This window comes from Glycine max, chromosome 15, assembly GCF_000004515.6.
Source record: "Glycine max cultivar Williams 82 chromosome 15, Glycine_max_v4.0, whole genome shotgun sequence".
NCBI classification, from domain to species: Eukaryota; Viridiplantae; Streptophyta; class Magnoliopsida; order Fabales; family Fabaceae; genus Glycine; species Glycine max.
This window is the reverse complement of record NC_038251.2, coordinates 42,265,632-42,285,937: the sequence shown is the minus strand read 5'-3', so window position 1 is coordinate 42,285,937 and position 20,306 is coordinate 42,265,632. Positions and strand designations below refer to the sequence as shown.

Here is a 20,306-nt window from a genome sequence, read left to right as displayed (position 1 = left end):
CATATCTTGGCATAAGGGGAAGAAGGAGAAGGGAAGAAAAGAAAAAGAAAGTGAGAAGAGCTGCCACAGTGGAATCACTGGAGGGAGAAGAAAAGGAGGAGAAAGAGGAAGATCTAAGAAAAATCCATTTTATGATGGCCAAAAGCTGCTAGTATTTGAGTATTATTGAGGATGTTAACTTTAAATTGGGGGAAGGATAATTTTGAATCATTTAAAAAAGACAGGATCAAAATGAAGTTTTAAAAAGATAAAGGACCAAGGTGAACAAAAAAAATTAAAATAAATGACTAAAAAGGTCTTTTAGTCTATTTTAAAATAGGAAAACCAAAATTATGGAGTCGACAAAATAGGGAGAGAAAATTTTTTATTTATCATAAACTTCAATGCTCCTAATTTATTAATGTTAGAGTTAATTTGAATTAACAAAAGAACATGTTTTTATGAAATTAACCAATTAAAATATTTGACCAAATTTAAGGGTCTCAAAAATGTGTATATACTTTTTCTTTAAGTCCCTAAAATATGTAGATAATTTGTTATTAGTCCTTATCAAGTATTTTTTAAATGGACAAAGATAAAATGAGGAAAAAATATAAGGACTCAAAAGAATATATATATATATATATATATATATATATATATATATATATATATATATTAGAAGGACCAAAACAAAATAACAAGGACAAAAATAAAATATTTTTATCAATAAATAAAAAATGAAAATTTATCAGAAAACTAAAATTATAAGATCAAAAGATATTTTTATTCATAAAATAAAATTAAAATTTATATAGAAATATCACAAATATGTTTATTTTGTCATTTTACATTCTTCAGCTACTTCAACAAATAGCTTTATCAGGTACTTATGATTAGTTAAGTTAGTTTAAAAGCTTTCGGCTACATCTATCAACTAGTTTTTTAGCTAATTTTGCTGAAGTATAAAAAGAATAAGGATAATTCAGAGAAAATTCTTTGGTCAAATAATGCTCAACTTATTAATGACCTAGATGTTAATAATTATATTTTAGTCTAGAAAAAGAAATTAGAAGCTTGAAAGAAAATTAGTAATTAATTAATATAATTAAAGTTAGAAATTAAGTGGGGGATAATTAAGGTTGATTAATGATGATTTAGATTTCATAGAATTATAAAGGGGTAATTAAGGAGTGAATAAACATTTTAATTCCTGTCTTTGTATCCATTTTGCAAATCAATCTCTATCTTTTTGAAATGTAAAAAATAGTTCATATCTTTACATCCGATATACAAATAAGTCCCTACTGTTAAAATTCAATTTCCACTGTTAGTCATATGTCTATGTGATAAGTCATAGTTCATGTAAGCAAACCCATGTGACAAGTATTTGGACTGAATTGAAAAATTATGATAAGTTAAGATAAACAAATGGACATTGCGCACCAGAATATGGTACACTATGCACACCTTTGGACATTGCACGCAGAAGCAAAGCAAACCTTCATGAATCGCCCAACTTGAAAGCTGCTTGCTCCAACACAAGAAATCAAAAAGAACTATATACATACATAACCAACATTAAATTTATAAATTAAGCGTATATATATGAAAATCAATCAATTAATTTTATTTTATTTTATTTCATTTCATTCCATCTCTAATATTCAAATGTTCCCTTTTACAATCAACGAGACTCCAAAAACGATCTCAATAGCTAGCCTAATTAACCAATCAATTAAATAACAAAGCAAGAAAAATGAAGAAATGGAGACAATTATTCTTTTTCTTTTTAAATTTTCCATTTTCTCATCTTCCATTGTACGAAACTATTGTCATGCTTCCAGAAACCCAGTTAACCTCAGGATCGAATTCTTGACTTGACTCAAATCACGTCCCTTCAATGTCCTCCCATTTCCCGTGCACACCAAAAACGCCATTTTTGCAGCCACCCTCCTTTTCACGATCTCGTGCGGTGGCGTCATCTCCTCCTTTTCCGCCTCCTCCTCAGCGGACCCTCACTGTCGTCAGCCCGTCCTCTCCGGTATACTCATCGACATCGAATTCGTCGCCCTCCGTCGACAATTCTCCCTCTCCCTTTGCGGTGGTGGCGCCATCTCCATTACCCAGTCGTGGGCGGCGCGGTGGTTAAGGTTTGGGAATGAAACAGTGGAGGGTTGGGGTTTTATTTATAAAAGAACAGGAACAGGAAAGGGATCGTGAGAAGGGTAGAGAGTAACACTTGGATTGGTTTTGTGTTGTCAGATGGCATCATCATTGATTGAGTTTGAGTACGGTCCCTTCCCTCTTCTTCTTCTTCATGAGTCGGCTCATTTTGTGAAACAAAACCAGCTCTTATAAACCCTAATCCTAATTTGAGGAAGAAGAAGCAAGTGACCACAAGAAGCTTATAAACACACACTTTAGTGTCACGTTGGATAGTTTACATGACACTAAAATTGCCAACAATGCACCTCCCTAATGGCATTACTTTTAAATTTAACAACAAGGACTATTTTGCAACACTTATGCAAAGATAAGGACTATTTTTTACATTTCAAAAGGATATGGACTAATTTGCAAAATGGTTACAAGACAGGGACCAAAATTCCTATTCACTCGATAATTAAGTCATAAAAGTTTAAAGTATAGGGTATTTTCGTAAATGACTATATAACTATTTTAAAAATAGAATTTTAGTTTAATTAGTTGGTGACTAATTAAAGTATCTAATTATATGATGTAGAATAATTAAAATAAGTTGGAGTTATAACACCTTAAAAAAAAATTACAGCTCAAACTGACAAAGGAAATTTTGTGTTGTGTCATTTGTGCATGTATACATTTAATTTCAGTAGTTATATATTTTTAATCATAAAATTTAGTGTTATATATATATATATATATATATATATATATATATATATATATATATATATATATATATACACACATATATTTGTGTGGGTGGGTGGGTGTGTAATCATAGAATTTAGTGTTATGTGTGTGTGTGTGTAGTGTTATATACATCTCTGTGTGTGTGGGTGGGTGGGTGGATGTGGGTGGGTGGGTGGGTCTGGGTGTGGGTGGGTGAGTGGGTGTGTCTGAGCTTAGGTAATAGACCTCCATTCTCAACTCTAAGCTTCATTTTTACTTCATTTTCTTGCTCTATTATTACTTGTAGTTTCAAAACCTTATTTTACACTCTTGAAGGTTGGAAACTTGAATCTAAACTCCCACACTTTTTCTTCCAAATTTCTTGGAGATTACTAGAGTTAAGGGGTTGAACCATATGCTTGTTGTTGAACTTCCTTGAACATGTTGTTCCTTTGAAATTTTCGAGTTTGATGTCATGTCCTGAATCTGTGTGCTAAGTTGTTGTTTTTTTTAGTTTTTGATTCCAAAAATGAGTTCTTTTCATGTTAAAACCTAGAGTTAGCCTAAAATTTCATCCAAATAAGAGTTTTCTAGCAAAAGTTACGAATAAAACAAATTTAATGACCTTTAGTAAAATGAAAAATCTGTCATGAATTTGGGCTGAGAGTTACTATAGTATAGACTATTTTTATAAAAGTTTTGACCTCAAAAATGAATCGTTAGGTTTGAAAATGTAGGAGAGCATATAAGATTTGCAAAAATCTAACTCCTGGAGCACCTAGAGCAATATAAATAAGTTAAGAGTAAAACATTAAAAAATCGAGCGACAGAGTGATTTTAGATCGTAGATAACTTAACTTTGGAATCCATGTCTCCTTATAAATTTTCTTATAATTATTTATTTTCAGGAACTATTGATTTATTTTCTATTATATGGAGCAAATATCTAAAAGATATGATGACCGATGCATGTTCTGAGATTGTGATAATTCTTTGTTGATGAAATTATTAAAATGCGTGCCTGTCTATTATTATGATTATTGAATGATAAGACGGGAAGAGTGTGAACTTCAACAATTATATTTGTTGTGTGCGAATTTCTTTTATAATATATACTTGTTTTTATATTGTTATTTTTATTTGTATGTGCTATGGTTTGGATCTAAGGATGTTTGACTCTGGATAAATTGTTTGTTATACTTGTTTAGATAACTCTATAATTACAACCGTTATATTGTTCAATTATTCATTATATTATAAATAACTTTATATTACAGTTTAAATTATTCATTATAAATATAAAATTACAATTATAATTTATATAACAATTTTTAATTATTATAAATGTAATTATACTATAATATATATTTAAATTTATTTATATTATAAATATAGATTTATTTTAACACAAATGTTGAAATTTAATATAAAAATAAAGATGAAAAATAATAGATTTAAAGAGATGAATGATTTAAAAAAATTAGAGCGATTTTAAATAATCTAAATATTTTTTAGATAGTTAAATTAAGTTTTAACTTAAAAAAATATATTATTTGAAAATAACAAAATAATTATAAATTAAATTTTCAATATATGACATTAAAATAGTATATTGTTTTGGTAATGATTAAAATAAGACATCTGACTAAAAAAAAGACAAATAATAATTCTAAATAAATATTTAAATTTCCTAAAAACACTTTCCTTCAAAATAAATAGCTCAATTCATTCAACGTAACTACCTAGGTATTCAAATTTATATGAAGAAGCATATATAAACATTAAAATTATTTTCAGGAAAAATAAAAATAAAAATATTTTATCAATTGTGAGTCTTTAAGATTTAAGAGACTTTAAAAACAAATAAAAGGTTAAAATATGTTTTATGTTTATAATAAATTAACAATTTGTTTCTTGATTTTTTTTATCATGATTTTTTGATGAAATAATTATTTTGTGTTTTATTCTTGATATTATTTTAGTTTATGATAAATTTATAAATTTTATATTCATTTCATAATATTTTTTTTATTTATTATTAGTTTTTTTTTTCAAAAGGGACTAAAAATAAATGATTTTTTTTATTAAAAAAACAAGCATAAAATCATTAATCTCTGTAGGACTAAATAAATATGAAAGATCAAAACAAGAATAACGATTGAAGAATAACCGAAGAATAATAAAATTATTAGAAATAAACATAAATTTTGAATATTTATTAGAGATATAAAACATATTTTGTTTTTTAAAAGAAATCATAATGAAAACCAGAGTGAAGCAGTGAAGAGGGGAACAGTGATGGAGGGCGGGAACGGAAAGTGAGCGCGGAGGCGGTCACGGATTTCCTTCGAATCAATCGAAAGTTTCAACTTTTTCTGAAAGGGTTACTCCTTATTCTAGTAGTGGCAGCAGAACTTCTACCTCTGTTCTCAGTGACACGGAAGAAGAGGAAGTACAGCCATCTTCCAATTTTGTTGGAACATGTCCTTACATGTGCCCAGGTAAACATATTATAATAACAATATCTAATGTATGAATATGAAATCAATTTCATAATTTCATGTTAGCAGAGTTGCAATGTTGGATTTTGTATGATGGCATGTCTCTTTTGGTGAGATTGGTAAAGAATGAGAGAGTGGGGTTGCTACCAATAGGGGTTGGGTCTGGCAGAAGAGGTTAGTTCCCACGGCATGGCGAATCAAATTTTGACCCTAATGAGAGACATGTTCACATTTAGGGTCTGATTGTACCTCGATCAAGATTGTATCCGAAGTAAAATATCTCTGGGAAACTAAGAGAGAGAGAGAGAGAGAGAGAGAGAGAGAGAGATTGCTGTTAATTTAATAATTTTTTGGCAGTTATTGTTGATTGAATTACGAGGTCAATGAAAGAAATATCATTAAATGGTTTCCTTGTGGGTGCTAAAGCCTTTCTGATGTACATTGAGGATACTATTGAGGTTACTAGGTTAGTATATGAGATAACAATGTTTGTGCTGGTGAAGTTAAGGAGGCAGAAAGAAAATGATGCAAACTTCTAAGGAATCCCTCAAGAGTGCTGATGGGAAAAAGCTGTTTTATTTGAGGGTTATTGTTGTTTCATTGCTTTATACTTATATTGCATTGGTGAGGTGATGCAGCTTTAAGGACACTTATTCACAGTGTCACGGTAGTGACAGCTGATATATGACTGAAAATTGTACGTGAATGTGGCTCATGTAGTTGCAATTGCAGTTGTGCAAAGGAGAAGGAATACAAGGGAATGGCATTTTGTCTTGTATCACTTGAGAACTGAGCTCTAGCTCTGTTATAGAAATGGGAAACCTTTGTGAAGGTGAGACCCTTGGAGGAGATCTTTCTCTTGTTCTGTTCATTTTCATAAAAGAAATAAAATCATTCTATTCTTTTCTCTGTTTTCACTCTGGGTTCCTCGTAAAATATGGAATGTAAGTTTAGTGAAATGTGCATTAGTCCTGGCTTGGAAGGGAAAATTGAAGATCATTTTGGTGTTACTTGAGATTGAAAGATGCTGCTCAAGCTTAAAGGAAAATTTTATGTTGCAACCATATGGTCACAAATGCTTTATTTTGTTGATTTTTAACCGAGTATCACAGAGATGAAAATGCTTCAATTTGAAGAATGACTGTATCAGAGGGAAAGTAAGTGTAGCATCTAGTCATCTATTGAGGAAAACATGGTAGAATAGCATCTTAGATTATTTGGTCATGTGAGAAGACCATTGAAAGCATTGGTAAGAAGAGTTAATTAGATGGAGGATAACCCAATAGTTAGAGGTAGTGAAAAACCAAGAAAAACTGTGAGAGAAACCATTAAAAAGGACTTGCATTTCAATGACTTGGCTTTTGACGAGACACAATGGTGCCATTTCTCATTTGATCTATGCGGCTAACTGCACTTAGTAGTTAGTATAGGAAAAGACTTTTGCTGACTATTTTAGCTTTGTTGATTCATGGTAACATAAACTTTTCTCTATAAATTATTAAGACACCACACGTTTCAATTAATTTTCTTTATTTATTATACATCTACCTGAAACTTCTATTTTCAAAGATTTTCACTTTATCCACAGAAAGAGAGTGGATCCAGCGTGAAAAACTGTGAGATTTGGCAGTTTTTGAGAGGCTACATGGAAATCCTGGAAAATCATCCCCAGCTCTTGCTGTCAAGAAGGTATGGCCAAACTACTCTCCCATATTATCTGGTATTACCTTATTGAATGCGAATGTGTCTAGTTTAAGAAGGATGTATTCTCAAGCACCATGCTAAATTTACTTTTCATCTACTTTGGACAATCATCAGTGCATTTAAAGGTATTGTAAAACTTTTGTTGTGTGCATAGTTGTCAATAGCGAAGCTATTAGAGAGAGGGTTGGAGTAGCGCCTATTGTAGAGAAGATGGTGGAAAATAGACTTAGGTGGTTTGGGCATGTAGAGAGAAGACCGGTAGACTCTGTAGTGAGGAGAGTAGACCAGATGGAGAGAAGACAAACAATTCGAGGCAGAGGAAGACCCAAAAAGACTATAAGAGAGGTTATAAAAAAGGATCTCGAAATTAATGGTTTGGATAGAAGTATGGTACTTGATAGAACATTATGGCGGAAGTTGATCCATGTAGCCGACCCCACCTAGTGGGATAAGGCGTTGTTGTTGTTGTTGTTGTTATAGTTGTCAATAGCGGCGGAGCGGCACCCATCCGCGACGGACACATGTGTAGCAGCGCGGTTTCGGGTCGCGGCTGGAGCGGCCACTATAGCGGCGGAGCGGCGCGGGTTGCGGAGCGGTTTTTCGTGCCGCTACTTTGAAGCACTGGTGGTTCTGAGTGGGTTCAGTGGTTCTATTCTATGTTGCTTCTTCTGCTTTGTTCTTCCTAGAGAGAGAGAGAGAGAGAGAGAGAGAGAGAGAGAGAGAGAGAGAGAGAGAGAGAGAGAGAGAGAGAGAGAGGGAGGGAGGGCTCTGTGTTGCTTCTTCTGTTCTGTTCTGTGTTGCTAAGAAACCCTCGATCTCAGATCTCACTTGACGAAGTTGCACCCGCGCGCTCCACCAACTATTTATCTCCACTCTCCCAAAATTGTCCTGCCTTAACAATTATCTAGCATCTACCATGTGTATACAGTAAATTCACGTTTTAATATACCATCAGGGGATTCAGCAAAAAAAAGAAATATATACCACTAGGGTTGGCTTATGTAGAGGCAAACAATATTAATATATAATAATAATGTTAATAATTAAATAATATAGAAATAATATTAAATAAATATAATAATATCATAATTTTATAATATTAAAAACTTATATATATATATATATATTTATATTTTTGTTTTTGAACACACATATATATTATTTATTATTTATATATTTATATTTTTGTTTTAAAGTTTAACATATCTAGTTAAATTGTAGCCGAACAATATTAATATATAATAATAATGTTAATAATTAAATAATATAGAAATGATATTAAATAAATATAATAGTATCATAATTATATAATATTAAAAAATTATATATATATATATATTTATATTTTTGTTTTTGAACATATATATATATATATTATTAATTATTTAACATATATAAAAAAAACATTAGAATAGCGGTCATCCCGCTATCCGCTATGCCACTTTTAGGGTCGACCACTACGCTGGTATTGACAACTATAGTTGTGCAAATAAATTGATTATAGCAATGTTATCATTTCTACTTGAATTTGATGTATCTCATACAAAATTATCTCCTGGGGTCATTACATGGTTCAAGTTTGATTAATTCAATTATCATAATTTAAAGAAGTTCATAAGTTGTATGCTGAAACTGCAGTGTATTTCTTTGTATGTTTAATTATATAATCTGTTAGATAGCACCAAATTAATGCCTTTCATTGTCCCGTATGTTCTTTATTAACTTGTAGCTTAATGCCTAATTAAGGATAGTAAGCTGCCTTGGGATATAAAGTCTGTGTTTTTATCATGATGCATTATAATGTAAATTTTATAAAGTATGTTACTTATTTTCTGTCCTTTTACTTCCTTAAGATGATATTTTCAGCATCCAGCATTGATGCATGGTTTCATGGCATATAAGTGGCTTTTGTTAGGGATCACCTCTGTTATTACTTATTAAATATCTTTTAGTTTCGGAGTTTTTCATCTTCCATTTTATTTTTCAGTTTTGCTGAACTATATGCACCAAATACGTTCAAGCATCAGATATGCGGCCTATTACTGTTTTGGAAGATACTTTAAATTACCTTTTGAGTTTGCTGGAATCTAAAGAGCATTCGTTTGAAGTAGTTCATGACTTTATCTTCGATAGGACGAGGTCCATACGCCAAGATATTACTATGCAAAATATTGTAAACAAGAAAACAATTTACATGTACAAGGGAATGGTATAGTTTTCTGTCTCAATTTTATTTGATTTTTTCATTTTATTCTTTTCTCTTAGAACTGCATTGTAGTAGATGATTTAAGTTGCATTTCTGATACTTGATTTGCAACTTCAGGTTTAGCTAAACTTTGAAGGTCCATTTATCCCATATGCAAAAGTTATGTTTAACACAGTAGACGATTATCTATAAAAAACAATAAGCGTCCAATGCATGTGCTTAACTCTAAAATTAAATACTAGTCCTAGACTCCAAACTTGCGGACTAATTGCATCTATTTCTCCATATGAACCTAACTGGGTTAGTGAATCAATTCAAATTGACAAAAAATTGTCTGGAAGAGTCTAAGTGGTTCAACACCCTCAAAAGACATTAACTTCCACAGTGGTTCCATGTGACATGAATGTCTTTTTTCTTTTATCCATTGTACACCACCAAAAAGGGACAAGGGTGCAGCACCGTGGAAGGAAACAAAGCACAAAAATCACTATGGGTTAAGGGACACATGCAAATATAATGAGGCAGAGTATGGGGACCAGCTCTAAGCCTTTAATCTAGGTCTTTAAACAAAAAAAAGGATTGGAATTTAGTGCCCGACCGTGCCTCTAACAGGATTGATTCCTAAAGAGGATGATATCTGTGGGAAACCAAAAAAAGAAAGTGAAGCTGGATAGTATGATCATATAGTATTGTGTGCTTTCTGAAGCATGGAGTTACAGGCTATGGAATTCAAATAATGAGCTGAACAATATATTTAATCATGCAGGTCAAATTCCATCTTGTATAACATTACAGGCTTTGGTGTTCTCTGTCTGATCCAAACACTGCATCGTTGCATCATCTCAACATGGAACAGCTCACAAAGACATTGGCATCTTTGTTCAATCTGTATGAGGCAAATCGAAATTCAATTCATGTGCATGAGAATGCAGCTGAATTCCATTCATTATATGTGCTGCTTCATCTTGGTTCATACAGCCAACCAATGGTTAATCTCTACATCATTGGTGTGATTAATTATGTTTCTGTTTTCATGTTAATTTTAGCCTTGTTGCAACTTAAGTTATTAAATGTAGCTATTTTTGATGCTCAGGGGGAGCCACTTTCTTTGTGGTTTAGACGTGTATCAACTCCAGTATTAAAGTCAAAAGAAATGTGTTTTGCTAGGAGAATCTTACGGTAACATTTCTTGTAATCTTTTACCATGAATCAATCATTCCAAAAGCTCAATTCAGACAAATGAATGATTTAATATTATATCTCTAACATGCCAACTTTCACTAGAACACTTTTGGCTTAAAAAATAGACAATGAACAGGCCCACCTATCATATGCTGAAATTCATTTTTTTTAAATAATATAAAGAATTGGCTAGCAAGGATCAAATTCTTGACTATGTAGTCACAGAGGCTCTGATACTATATCATGAACCATCAGTCCCAAAAGCTTAAACTATTATCAATGGTTCTATAACATCATTAATATTCTTGATTTTTATAATTAAACAGTTTGATTTTATCTTGTCATTTTTTCATATTAAATGATAACTGTATGCATGTCAATTATTGATATTGTCTTTTCTCTTGACAGATCATTCTGACTTGGTAGTTATAAGGATTTCTTCTGTACTGCAGCAGCTCAGGCATTATATCTGCAGTTCTGCATTATGATGCCTTATATCAATGAAGTAATTGCTGTAATAGAGATTGTATTATTTTCCTATCATTCTATAACTTGTTTATTTGGGCTTTCATTTTGTGTCTAAGTTGATGGATGCCTACTTGTGTTGTGCTTCTTACTTTCTTCATATGTATTTTAACACAAATCATCTTTTGTCATTGTAATAACTATTTTAAGGATAACCTCAATAGGTTATGGCTAAAATATTAAAGATCTACAGAATAAATGAAATGCAAGGGAAGACATGGAACATTATATCAGGATCATCACTGTTTTACCAAAATTTTACTCTGGTTCATCTTATCTCCCATATTCCAAATAATTGAAATAAATATGCCAACAACATAACTCTTGCCAAAGCTAACATCTCAGACCAATCTTAGCATCTCAGCAATTCCAAACCACATTCGTGCACTCCACATGCATCAGCAATTAGTCTGTGTTGTAGGATTTTGTACATATGTACCTTCACATGGAAGTTCAGGATCAAGGGGTCAATGTTTGAGGGTCTTAATTACAGAAAGAACACTTTAGAAAATAAATACCTTCTCCTTGCACCACTTTCCCTGAAATTTCCACCTTGAATTTGTTATTTATAAATTATAATTTATAACTTATCTTACATTGTGAAGTGGACTGCATATATCTGTTGATGACATTTGGCTCTATAAGAAGCCAAATTTTCAATAAATTATTATATCCTTCATAGCATCTGTTTCTACATTTATTGATAAGTGTTTTTCTTGTTTTTATGCTGAAAGGTTCGTGTGCTGGCTTTATCTTGCATAAATTTTGGTGGATACAAACTTCATCCATATCCTCTGTTGGACCTTTCAAAATTCCTGTTCATAAAGGTATGGATTAGCAATTGTATTTAAAGTTATTTCCCACACTAAGTAAACATGTAGGTTCTGTATGGTATTTGTGTCATAAGGATCTCCCTTCTGATAGTTTTATCTTTTGGGATGAGCTTATTATAAGCTTAAGGCACCAGAATCGTCCAAAGTAAAAGTCACCCTATGTGGGCACCTAGAGTGTGACGTCACAAGTGCCCACTTTTGGGGGTGTTAGACTATTAGGACAGCAAGGTATAAGAATATTTTCTTGAAAGAATAAAGGGCAGTCAAAGTCGTTAGCAACAGTTATGGCTGTCACTGCCAGTCAGCAAAAGGATAGAATGGACTAGTGGGCGTTCAGTAAATTGTATTGAATGGGAACTAAGTGCTAAGTTGCAAAAGGGGAAAACCCTTTCTGAAGGGAAAGCTCTTGGAGGAGGGTTTCTCTCCCTGGTTTGTTCAATTTCAGTCAATTAACAAAATCATTATTTTCTTTTCTCCATTTCCATGAGGGATTCCTAACACTTTGATCTGATTATGATAGTGGACCACTTATTGAGAAGGCCTATGTGGGAATGATAAGGCGCATGCAGGAAATCATTTTAAACGTAGGACTACTGATAAAGAAAGAGGGGGAATAGGGGAGTTAGTTATCAGTTGAGAAGTTGTTGAGGGGAGAGTCTTGGGACCTCTATGAATGACCCAAGGTGTTCAGTAAGAGAAATAAAGTCCCACACATTTTCTTGCACTTTCTTCCATTTTCTTTTGTATTTTCCTTTTGATTCTTGGAAATTGATGTCTTGGGACCTCCACGAATGACTGAAGGTGTACAGTTACTCTTGTATTGTTAAGATTACATAATATTCTCTTATTTGTAATCAATGTTGATCCTATTTATTCATTATTAATAAAGGCTGTGTGACCATACACACAACACAGTAAATTACTCTATTTCATGGTATCAAAGCTTAGGTTATTCTTCATAGATGAATAACGAAAATCATTCTCCACCAGGGACCTACTGTCCCCAATGGACCTTTCTCTGCCTTCTAAGATTATGTTCCTTCTCTTCACAAACATGCATGTAGTACTGCACACCTTTGTTGCTGTTTGCAAGCCATCTCAGCATCCTTTCTCCAATGACCACCAGTGACCACCGTCACCTCTCCCCAGCGACCACCATGTCGGAAATCCCGTCATCCAAAGCTGCCACACGCGCCTCCATGCATGCCCTTCTTCTGGCCTGTGACAGCTTTCCGGTGCCGCTCACTCACCAGCAAACCTTTCCCGGGCCTTCCTTGCCTCTGATGACCATCACTAGCCCCTTGTTTGGCTCTTTTTTCATGGCTACCAAGATTCCTTCAGACTCCGTTTCTGCAACGACATTCACCGACGTCCCTCGCACAAATACATTTTGTGCCTAGCTTTCTTTGTGGGTGAACAGTACCCACGCCCACTGTTGGGCCTGTTTGGCAGCCACGGGGCCGCCCTCGATCTTGTCGATCTGCACCTGCGGCCTTTCCAATGACCGCCATGCTATCCACGTGCGCAGCCAACTCAAAACACCGCCACACGCAGCCCCATGCAGGGCTGTAGCGTGTGAAGTTTACACACTGACGCGTGATGCATCTCCGATGAGTGACTGGTCTTCTCTCGGACCGCCTTTAGTTTCTATCGGGTTGACCGCATTTGTAACAAACTTAATTCATATGACATATATGCTTGAGCTAGAGGGGGAGTGTTAAGATTACATAATATTCTCTTATTAATGATTAGATAGTAATTAGTGATTTAGTCATTATTACTCATTATTAGACTGATCTTATGTAATCAATGTTGATCCTATTTATTCATTATAAATAAAAGCTGTGTGATCATACACACACAACACAGAAAATTACTCTTTTTCATGTATCAACTGGTATTGAAGCTTTCCACCATGTCTTTCAGCTGCAAACAAGTGGCACACTTGGTGGCGTTATCACTGTAGTGTTCCCCCAGGACTAACCAAAGGGCTAATGCACAGTTAGGCTGCTTGGGTGCCTGGCAGTAGAGTGTGGTGGGATGTTAGGATCCAATTGTAAGGTATGGGACTTGAGTCATATATTGATATTGGAAGTATGGGATTCTAGTTTGGGGTTTTATAGGTCTTTAGGCTCTCCAATTACAACGGTTAGTTTGTGGTGTTGTTCTCCCGATGTTCTTATCAGACTAGATACATCCTGTGTCGGATGAAATGAAATCAGGAATTCAAACCTTGGAAATGTCAATGGAACTGTAGAAGGTACAAAATGCAGTTCTCAGCTCTTAGAGATTAGGAATAATCGTGGACAGAATTGTTGGCTTCAAACAGTTCCATGGGCATTGGATGCGAAAGCAGGGTGTCGAGTTGGAAGATGAGGATACCCATGACAATAAGGATGAGGTGCCTGATGGGGTTCTTCCTACCATGCACAAACATGTTGAGGAGCACCCAATGAGAAGTGGCAAGGACTGTGGTGGAGAGGATTCTATTCTTTTCCTAATGCAAAAAGGAAAAATCGTCAACTCCTTTTGTTAGAACAGCTTCCATTGAGTCTCTGCACCTATCCCTTTTTTATTATAACTTTATGAACTTTTCTTTGCTTTCAGAAAACAGGATTTGGCTCAGGATTGCCCTTTGTGAATTTCAGGGTTTCTCTGAATTTGAAAGTTCTCACTTGGTAAGTTTCCATACCAAGACTCAATCCAATTAAGTCCGTAGCATCTACCAATTTTGTCATATCCCCCTCTTTCATCTATACTCGATACCATTATTTGCTTGAATTAGAAATGATTCTATTATATATATTGTTCTTGAGTGAGAAAGATTGAATTGATCACATTCAAATGTAGTGACCTTTTGAGTTGGATAGGGCAGGCTGAAAATATTTAAGGTGCATCAGACAAAACTGGTAGAGAATGTAGAGCATGGGATTTTTTACAAAAATGGTAATTAAAAAAATGTATTTGCGAAACTGTAGTAGTATGAAAACTATTTATAGTGTAGAGGTTGTTTTTGCCACGTTGGATTCAAGAGATGCCATCCTTAGTGGCAACTTCCCTTTTATCTTTGTCTTTTTGCGGGAAGCGCCATCCTGGGTGTAGCAACCTGTGTAAATCGTGAGACGTGTGGAAGTAGTGAAGGAGGCGCCATCCTGAGTGGAGTCTCTTGTATTGTCTCAAAGTCCGCAAACAATGGAGGAAAGTGAAGGAGGCGCCATCCTACATGGAATAACGGGAGGCATCATCCTGGATGGGATCTCCAATAGAAGGTCACGAAAACATGCACGATTTTGTAAAAAATAAAATCAACAAAAAAAATGTAAAAAATTAAATTGCAGCTCCGATCCCATGTTGCACTATAATAGAACATGATATATATACAACTTTCATTAAGTAATCCTTATTATTTGGGGTCGTGGTTGAAGATAGATATTTTACTAGATATACAACTTGATTTTCTATAATAAACTATTTAAAGTATAATTTTACTAAAAAAAAATACAAAGAACACTTTTTAACAAATTCTTTTGAACACGTTAACTACTACTAGATGAAATTTATACATTATAATATCAAAATAAATTTACTCTAACGAGTGTCTTGTAACTGCAAGCAAGCACACTTTACCATATGTAATTTACAATACAGGAGACTCCATGCAGGATGGCACATCCTTCACACACTTCCACTGTTTGCCGACTTCGAGACAATACAAGAGACTCCATCCAAGATGAAGCCTCTTGTTATTCCATGTAGGACGACGCCTACTTCACTGTTTTCACGCATGCCATGATTTACACAGCTTGCTACACCCAGGACGGTGCTTCCCGGGAAAAGACAAAAATAAAAGGGAAGTTGTCACTTAGGATGGAGTCTCTTGTGATTACCGATTAATTTCAACTAATAGCTGAGTGTATTCAAAAGAGTTTGTTGTTAGCATTTCTTCGCACATTATTCAATTCCATGAGAAAAAACCAAGAGAAATGTTAGGACTACATTTTTTGACACACTCTTTTGAGTACTCTCTTTAATGGGTTGAAATTTATTCAAAATTATCAAACTTTGCAGGTCCCACATTATATTGAATGATTCTCTTGTTTTTGTAATTTCTAATAAATTTTGATCAATTAGACAACTCGGGATTTAAGCTGTGGTATACGGGAAAAATCAGATCAAGAAATGAGGTAGGGATTATTGTGGACAAGGAGTGGAAGAAGGATGTCGTGGATGTAAGAAGAGTAGGAGATCGTATCATAGCCTTAAAATTGGTAGTGGGACAGGACACCTTTAATGTTATTAGTGGGTACGCACCTCAGGTTGGGTTAGCAGAACACTTTAAGGTACAATTTTGGGAGGATCTAGAAGGGGTACTTCAGGATATACCCCAAGGAGAGAAAGTTTTCCTAGGAGGGGATCTCAATGGACATGTAGGTAGCGTGGCTAGAGGTTTTGAGGGGGTGCATGGGGGTTTTGGCCTAGGGGAGATGAATGGGGAGGGTAAATCCATCTTGGAGTTTTCGGAGGCTTTGGATCTTTCTATAGCCAATACATGGTTTAAGAAAAGAGAGGAACATCTTATCACTTACAAAAGTGGAGGGACATGTTCTCAGATAGATTTCTTCCTTATCAGGAAGTCTGATAGGAAGTATTGCTTGAACTGTAAAGTTATCCCGGAAGAGAGCTTGACTACCCAACATAGAGTTTTGGTTATGGATGTAAGAATTAGAGATAGGGCAAAGAGAAGAAGTCCTATGGTAGCACCAAGGATCAAATGGTGGCACTTGAAGGGTGAGAAACAAGGAATCTTCCAACAAAAGATATGGGAGGGATGGTGTGGACAATCACAAGGAAGTGCAAATGATATGTGGAACAAGACGTCCCAAGAGATTATTAAAGTGGCTAAAGAGACGTTGGGTGAATCTAGAGGTTTTGGACCTAGGGGTAAAGAATCGTGGTGGTGGAATGAAAGTGTTCAGAGCAAAGTTAGAGTAAAAAAGGAGTGTTTCAAGGAGTGCTCTAGGTGTAGAAATTCTGAAACTTGGGATAAGTATAAGATAGCTAGAAATGAAACCAAAAAGGCGGTGAGTGAGGTAAGAGCCCAAGCTTTTGACGGACTATACCAAGCTCTAGGAACCAGGGACGGAGAAAGATCTATATATAGGCTTGCTAAGGGTAGAGAGAGGAAGACTAGAGATTTGGATCAAGTAAAGTGTGTTAAGGATGAAGAAGGCAAAGTCTTAGTGCATGAAAAAGATATCAAGGAAAGGTGGAAGGCGTATTTCCACAACTTATTTAATGATGGATATGGATATGACTCTAGCAGTCTAGACACAAGAGAAGAGGACCGGAACTATAAGTACTATCGTCGGATTCAGAAACAGGAAGTAAAGGAAGCGTTGAAAAGAATGAGTAACGGTAAGGCGGTGGGGCCAGACAACATACCTATTGAAGTGTGGAAAACTCTTGGAGATAGAGGTCTTGAGTGGCTCACCAAACTCTTTAATGAAATTATGAGGTCAAAACGCATGCCGGAGGAATGGAGGAGAAGCATGTTAGTGCCAATCTATAAGAACAAGGGGGATATACAAAATTGTGCAAATTATAGGGGAATCAAGCTCATGAGTCATACCATGAAATTATGGGAAAGAGTGATCGAACGGAGATTAAGAAAGGAGACTCAAGTTATTGAGAATCAATTTGGTTTCATGCCGGGAAGGTCGACCATGGAAGCGATTTATTTATTACGGCGGGTGATGGAGCAATATCGCATGGACCAACAAGACTTGCACTTGATTTTTATTGACTTGGAGAAAGCGTATGATAGAGTGCCTAGAGAGATTTTGTGGAAAGCTCTAGAGAAGAAAGGGGTTAGGGTTGCATATATTCGAGCTATCCAAGATATGTATGATAGGGTATCGACTAGTGTTAGGACACAGGGTGGAGAGTCAGACGATTTTCCCATCACAATTGGTTTGCATCAAGGGTCAACCCTTAGCCCCTACCTTTTTACCTTAATTCTGGATGTCCTCACAGAACAAATCCAAGAGATAGCGCCGAGATGCATGCTTTTTGCAGATGACATAGTCCTCCTTGGAGAGTCGAGGGAGGAGTTGAATGAGAGGTTGGAAACTTGGAGACGAGCTCTAGAAACACATGGCTTTCGCCTAAGCAGAAGCAAATCGGAGTATATGGAATGTAAGTTCAACAAAAGAAGGAGGGTTTCTAACTCAGAGGTGAAAATAGGAGACCATATTATCCCTCAAGTCACACGGTTTAAATATTTTGGGTCTGTAATACAGGATGATGGAGAAATTGAAGGGGATGTGAATCATCGCATTCAAGCAGGATGGATGAAATGGAGAAAAGCATCGGGGGTGTTATGTGATGCAAAGGTACCGATCAAGCTAAAGGGAAAGTTTTATGGACTGCGGTAAGACCGGCGATTTTGTACGGAACAGAATGTTGGGCGGTCAAGAGCCAACATGAGAATAAAGTAGGTGTAGCGGAGATGAGGATGTTGCGGTGGATGTGTGGTAAGACTCGACAAGATAAAATTAGAAACGAAGCTATTAGAGAGAGGGTTGGAGTAGCGCCTATTGTAGAGAAGATGGTGAAAAATAGACTTAGGTGGTTTGGGCATGTAGAGAGAAGACCGGTAGACTCTGTAGTGAGGAGAGTAGACCAGATGGAGAGAAGGCAAACAATGCGAGGCAGAGGAAGACCCAAAAAGACTATAAGAGAGGTTATAAAAAAGGATCTCGAACTTAATGATTTGGATAGAAGTATGGTACTTGATAGAACATTATGGCGGAAGTTGATCCATGTAGCCGACCCCACCTAGTGGGATAAGGCGTTGTTGTTGTTTGATCAATTAAAAAGGATGTATTTGAAAGAGTTTATTAAAGAGTGTGTTTCAAAATCAGGCAAAAATACTAAACTGGGTCCTTTTTACAATTTTTTTACCAAAATGCGGTTGTTTTTTAGTTATTTACCCTATGGGTCCCTTTTTTACTACAACGCGCTTACCTGAGGAGCACGTTCCACGAGAAGCTGACACGTGGCATGCCCTGGACGGGACTGATTGTGCGTGTGTGTGCGAGGGTGTGGGTGCGGGTGTGCGTGTGCGGGTGTGCGTGTTCAACATTATATATTAACAAAATAATTTTGAAGAAATTTTTTATTTCAATTCACTGTCATTATAATTCATTTATTTTAATTTTCTGCCCAATCTATCTCATAACAAAATGATTTTGTAGGTTTTATTTTATTATTTTAGAAGTTTCTCTCATAATTTGTCTCTAATTTACCAAAACATCAGGAAGAAGATTAAGAAAGAAAAAAAAAACAGAAACAATATCAAATTTATTTTTATTTGACATTTTATTTATTTTATTTTATTAGTTGTAAAATTTTTATTAGTTGTGTATAAAAATAACGTGTTAATTTTGTGTTTATCTAAGTGTTTAATTGAATACCAATACTTCAAAATATTAATCATAAATTTTTGATTAAGAGATATTTGCGTTAAAAAGATGAATAAGTAGCTAGCAAAAATATAATTAGTAAAATGTATTTAAATATATCGTAATTTTTTATTTATTATTATGATATGTGTGATTATTAATTTTTTTTCTTTTTATACAGGAGTTTTAATATGGCAAGTTCGTCATCTTCTAATCATTATGATGTGGCATCTGGATCATTAGAGGATGATTTATTGTGGATGCAAAAAAGTCATATATCACAACATATTTGGAATGGTGCTAATCAAAGGATGTTAAAAATTCGACGAGCTACACCACTGTACAATCATAGAGAAGCACCGTCCGACGAAATTATTCATCTATTATAAGTTTCGGGTTTGTACCCGATAATGAAATTGACGCACTTGAAAGTAAATGGAGCATTAGTTAATGCTTTTATTGAAAGGTGAAGGCCAGAAACACATGCATTTCATTTGAAGTGTGGGGAGACAACTATTATTACACTTCAAGTGCTACTTGGTATTTCTGGATGGAAGACCTTTAATTGACAATACAAATATTGACTGGTTTAAGTTGTGTGATGAATTATTGGGTGTTATGCCTGACGATGGTGCAGTTGATGGGAACTCACTTTTATTGGGTTGGCTGACTTCTCAATTTGCAAATATTCATGATTTTACAGGTAGCCAACAAGGGCTTGAAAGATTTGCTCGTGCTTGGATCTTAAGATTCATAGGAGGGGTGATGTTTGTTGACAAAAGCAGCAAAAGGGTGCCAATGAGATATTTGCAATTTTTGAGAGACCTTAGAGAGTGCAGCACTTATGCATGGAGAGCTGCTCTTTTGGGTAACCTTTATAGAGAGATGTGCATCGCAACAGACTATAATGTTAAATCAATAGGCGGCTTCACTCTCTCAATTCACTTATGGGCATGGGAACGATACCCAACGTTAGCCCCGTCGTTTATTCCTCCACAACAACAAAACGCATCACTTGCATACAGGTATACTTTCC

The 20,306-nt window shown here is 34.9% G+C and overlaps 1 pseudogene; it reads left to right on the top strand.

Moving 5' to 3' along the window:
* The first annotated feature begins 5,123 nt into the window (after positions 1-5,123).
* On the top strand, positions 5,124-19,876 carry LOC100788527 (SAC3 family protein C-like; annotated as a pseudogene).
* Positions 19,877-20,306: the final 430 nt, after the last annotated feature.